Source organism: Lampetra fluviatilis, chromosome 22, assembly GCF_964198595.1.
Source record: "Lampetra fluviatilis chromosome 22, kcLamFluv1.1, whole genome shotgun sequence".
Taxonomy (NCBI): Eukaryota; Metazoa; Chordata; class Hyperoartia; order Petromyzontiformes; family Petromyzontidae; genus Lampetra; species Lampetra fluviatilis.
Window position 1 is genome coordinate 10,570,876 of NC_136296.1, and position 6,005 is coordinate 10,576,880.

Here is a 6,005-nt window from a genome sequence, read left to right on the forward strand (position 1 = left end):
CGCAAGTAAGATGACGACGTGGCACGGCACGCAAGCTTGAAAATTAGGAGAAAGGCACACTAAAATTAAATAACCTCGCAAAATATCGAAATGTGATGTAATGCAACACAGAGAGTCGGTCACCACACAATTAACGCATAGCCTGGTTGATTACGTATTTCAAAGATTGCTAAGTTAGAATTTAAGTGTGAAAATTCCAAAAGAGAGGACACAGGCAGAGAGAACAAATAGCCAAAATATTATTTTATTAAAAATAAAATATTATTTTATTTTATAAATAAAATATTATTTTATTTTTAGACGTGACTTAACCGAAAGAACCAAAGAGTAATTCCTGCAGTCACCAAAGCTCCAAAGTTAAGATTGAACCACTTCTACGGGGAAGTTTTAAGCTTATCTTTTTTTCTCTCTCTAGCTATTTGTTCTCTCTGCCTGTGTCCTCTCTTTTGGAATTTTCACACTTAAATTCTAACTTAGCAATCTTTGAAATACGTAATCAACCAGGCTATGCGTTAATTGTGTGTTGACCGACTCTCTGTGTTGCATTACATCACATTTCGATATTTTGCGAGGTTATTTAATTGTAGTGTGCCTTTCTCCTAATTTTCAAGCTTGTGTGCCGTGCCACGTCGTCATCTTACTTGCGCAGCAGCAACACGTTGCCGTCCACTCATTGATATGCTAATTTTCTCTGCCCCCTCCCTCTCTCCGTCCCCGCCCCCCTCTCTATATTTAAGGGACCGTCACAGAAACGACCCCTCTCTCTGTGCCGATATGTGTCCTCTCTCTGTGTGTCCTTGTGATGTCTGTCTGCTTGTATGTCTGTCTATAGTTTTCTAGTTAGATTTTTATTGCTATTTCTTTTATGCCTGATGATGATTGCTTGTGTTGCAATCGAAACGTCGCTATTATTTTAATTTATTATTTTATTTTTAGACGTGACTTAACCGAAAGAACCAAAGAGTAATTCCTGCAGTCACGAAAGCTCCAAAGTTAAGATAGAAACAACAAAACCCTCCATTGCTGTCCTGCCGTTACCTAGTCATCTCTCCGTAGCCCAAGCCGACGACATTTAGTATTCCCCAGACGGTGTTCCATCCGAGAACGACCCAGCTTCGGCCCCGGTCAGATGCCAACATCTGATGATGTCGGCGGGCACTTTAAGAGTGACACGAGAGGCAATGGATCAAAGACCCCTCCACGCGTTCGCCAGTATAATCTCTTACACTGCAGGCAATGGGTAAGGGCTTTTAGCAAGCACCTATTAATAATGCCAGTCCGGCGGCCGAGAGGACTCCGTTGCCAGAACGATGTCAATCATATTTTCTATCACGTATAATATTTGAAACTTTTTTTTTCAATAGAGACCTGACTGATTTTGTACACACACACACACACGGCCCTCGAGCGTGTTTGTGAAAACATACAAATATAAAGATCACCCGTATAGGCTTAACAGACTGTTGGGGCAAGTGCTGTTAGCGACCCGAGTGACGATTATTTGAGCCGGTACTGTGCCTCCCCTAGGTCGACTCAGCCTCAAATGAGTACCTAGTGCGGTGTGTAAACATCGCCACGGGGGAGACAAAGGCGGTCGGGCGTGGTGCTGGCCACCCACCCCCCTCATCTGCCGTGCCGACCACGACCATCATATGTGCTCGCTAACAGCACTTGCCCCAACAGTCTGTTAAAGGCTACACGGGGGATCGTTGTCTTTGTGTACAACTCCCAGTCTGCAAAGCCCCCCCCCCCCCCCCGTCAACTCATCTTCCCCCACCCCCAGCACTCTGGTGCCGATCGCCCGCTGATTTCAAAGCGCGACAAATAGGAGCATAAAAATGAAACAAAAGAAGAATGAGAGGCATGGGCTGGCGCGGGAGCGAGTGATTGGCGCGCACAGACCTGCCTTTGTTTCCAGAAGGCGTACATGTGTCACGTCGCCTTACAGAATGTCCTATCATCACCGCCGCCGCCGCCTTCTCCCCTTCTGCATAATGGTCACGATTCACATGTTGGGGCGAGAGGGGGGCATTTCTCCCCCCTCTCAACCCCTGCAGATTTTTCAGTTGGGGGGTGGGGGGTTGAAAAAAGTTGAACTGCTAGGAGCGAGTGCTGTGTTATTTGCCAAACTCAAAAAAAGGGAGGGCCTTTTGCCAATGCCAGAGTTGGTCGCAGTCGTGTTTTGTGTGTAATTAGATATACAGCTTTCTGTGCATGTGTGTGTGTGTTTTGTGTCTTTCTTGCTGGATGGATAGCACGCTTCGGGTGTTTGGAACACAATGGCGTGGCTGTACTTGTTTGATTCACAGCCTCGACGCTCAAAAGCATTCGGTGCGATGTACACCGTGACACAATGAGGAGTGTACGGAAACGGAGGGGAGCTTTGTTGTTGTTTCTATTCACGAGAAAGAGTCTCTCGCATCGGCTCATAATTATAATGTGAAAGTGATAACCTGGCCTCCGGCTTGAAGCGAGAATAACTTAAACCCCCCCCCCCCCACCACCACCATGCACACAGCCGCGAATTGTGGTCTGGGGATACCGTTGCGATGATGATACAATAGCACAGAGGTAGCGCCTGCAGGGAAATTAGTAAGCACATCGCCACAGTTGTGTGAGAAAGCGAATTGTATCGGTTTGTTTTGAGGTTTTTTTTTGGAGGGCAGTGATTTCTGGGTTGAGCATTGACTCGTGGGTCCTGGTGCCGTGAAAATTCTATATTTGTTTTCCTGATGAGAATATGAGAGCCGCAAAATTTGCTTTTGGCCAACCTACTCTTTAGTTTTTTTCGGTAAAGTCACGTAGGTAAAAAAATTAAAATAAATTAAATCACGACGTTTCGGGCGCAACACAAGCGTCCTTCTTCAGGTGGGGACAACTTAGCGAAAGCACAACCGCTTAAGTGACTTTACCGAAAAAAACAAAGAGTATAAATCCTTGCGGTCACGAAAACTTCAAATCTAGAAATTTGGCTAACCGTCTGGAACGCTCTGCCTTCCGTCTGGAACGCTCTTCCTTCCGATATGAGGAAGCCACGGATGTTGTGCGCTTTTAAATGTAGATTGAAAGCTCATTACTTTAGAAGTGCTTTTTGTGTTAAGTTTGTTGTCCTTCCCCCCACCCGCACCTCCGATTAGTCACGGTTGGATAAGTACGGTGCGAAATAAGTTCAACATTTATAAATACGTACATGCAAAACGCGAACCCGAGCCAAGTGGTAGTGTGGTGTTGGTGTTACCCGTGAAACAGACTTTCCCTTCTCACTTGACTGCCTGTTAATCAATGCACGATGGATGATAACTCTGTCAACTGCTGTTCCCAGACCAGAAGTAGACCTTGTAAACTTTCGGTCTTGACATTTATAGCTGTTTAAATAGAGCCTTCCATTAATAATACGCGACATTCAATGGATTTTCTGTGGTAAACATCAATAACATGCCAATCTTCTGGTACGTTATTACCCATATCCCCCACTCCGGGTTTTTACAAAGAAGTAAGAAAAATAACTGAAATTATTTGACTAAAAATGTCTATGTGTAAGTTGAGGAATGCAAACAAATGTTGTCCGTCTTTCATTGCCACTATTGGTTCAGTGCTGTGATGTTGCTTTTACTGTAGCAAAGCTGATTAAAACTCTCTGTGAGTGTATGCAATTTGTCAACCTGTGGTTTGTTTTGATCTAAACCTCCTTCACTGTCTGCTTAAGCCATGCATTCCACAAAATGTGAATACTCTATACATGTTTTATACTGTTTGTGAGTAAGATTATAATTTTATAAACGTGTAGATATGTTTTTTTCCTGTGGATTTCCCAAACACGTATTAATCATACAATGGACACTTATTTGAACAAAAATAACAAATTTAAACTCGCTATCAGTCAGTAAATACATTCCCATCGGTGCATTATCAAAAGCCTCAGCAGCAGAGACGTAAAATCAAGCAGAAATATCATCACACATTCAGGGTTAATTTTAGGCGTGGAATAATACATAATTTTACAAATATGATCACGATATGAAACTGTGTGTAAGTACAACAATGAATAATTTACCATTCATGCAATTTGCATACTGTTGGTACCTTTAGGATAATATAAAAGTGTATAAAAATAACGGGGAAAAACCGACAAAATAGGTTAGATGATAACCACAAAACAATAAGATTATCGATTTAAAGCTTTCGTGGCTGCAAGGATTCATATTCTTGGTTCTTTCAGTAAAGTCACGTAGAAGGGAAATAATGAAATAAAATAAATCAATCAATACAATTCTCACGACGTTTCGATTGCAACACAAGCAATCATCAGGTGTGAAAGCCACCACTACGTGACTTTACCGAAAGAACCAAGAATAACAAGATTATCAGTCAAACTGCAAGCCAGAATTGTGGCAATTCATCGACATCGCTGGGAGCATCAAGTGGATAGTTACATGCCGAGTTTATATTTTGTCCTTATTCTTCATGCCTTGACCTGACGATGAGTATTTTTTTTTTACTGCTATAAATTTCCACATGATGATAGACCACCTCTACGCTCCAAGCCTGGGGTGTTTCATTCAGACGCTGTCTTCCCCACAGACCTGTTCGTCACCTGAGGACGGCTGCTTGCGTTGTGGCCGAAACGTCGTGAGAATTATTTTATTATGTTTTATTTTTATTATTTTATTATTTCCCTTCTACGTGACTTTACCGAAAGAACCAAGAAGATAGGCCACCTCATTGAGTTATCAGCTGTGGGCAGACCGCTTCTGAAAAAATGAGCTACATAGCTCAGTGGGCCTTACCTGATAAAATAAAACATCGTTTTTGTTTATTTTGATGCATATAAAAAAACCTGCCAGCCTTCAGTATCTCATACCTGTCCACCCATACAGTTTACCCGTATTCTTAAACAGGGAAATTGAGTTTCCTGGTCCATACGGCGTACAGCCGTTTCAATACGGCAAATATTTGTTTTTATTTCATGTGTTTCTCCTTGTGATGGGACTTTGTAGGATGAACGTTGATATTTATAAGGGCACGGGGTGACCAATAAGGTCTGAATTGGTCTGCAATAAGGTAGGCCGCTTATAAGAGGTTGACAGGTTTGGTATTTCTATTGGGTAAGGGGCACCTGTTAGCTGGCAGACACTCAGTAAGACAACATTTCCCCCCCCCCTTCACCACCCCCCCCCCCCCTGACTAGCATGGTGAAGTGTCAGTCGTAAAAATGCCAAGGTTAGCATGTGGTTCAGAACATTGGGCCAACGTTGACCGATATACTTAAATCAGACGGCGATGGTGTGGGGATCACTCAATCTAGCAGTGTATTGACACTGATGATGATGATGGATTCCACCAGGTATAGCTATTAAGTGAAGGTCACTGATTAAGCAATTTAATCTGCATTCTCATATGTCGAAAAGAGTACGCTGCAACATAATTCCAGGGGGGGGGAGAACTTCATTAAACATTTCCTGTGTTGATGTTTGTGAACAGCAGCGTCGTCCTTATATCCAGCAGCCTTAAGGCAACTGAAAGCCAATCCTTTAAAATGTTACTGCAGCCCAAAAACCTTGCAACAGAATCCAAGTTTCGCCATTATTCGGGATCACCAGTGGAGTATATATATGCTACAAATACCGCCAGAAGGTTGTGCTTTGGGCTGTTTCATGAATAATTCTTCCTCCAATATGAAATTGTATTCCACAGCCCCCTTTGTCCATGTGCAGATGGATGAAGGCCTTCTAGTGTTGTGGCAGCCATCGGGGCTATTTGACCATACAAACACGACGCACGTTGCTCAGTGCAGGATGGTGGACATCTGTGAAAAAATATATTTTATAGCTCATCAGATTCCTCCAGTATAAATAAATATTCTGATTCCGATTCCGACCCAGGACTATATAAGATGCTAGCAACCACTGGTGTCAGCTGTGGCTGCCAATAGAACTTGTTGTTGCATTAACCGCACACCTCTTCAAAGTCACGCCCTACTAAAGACTTTATGGGGTGCGTGTTAT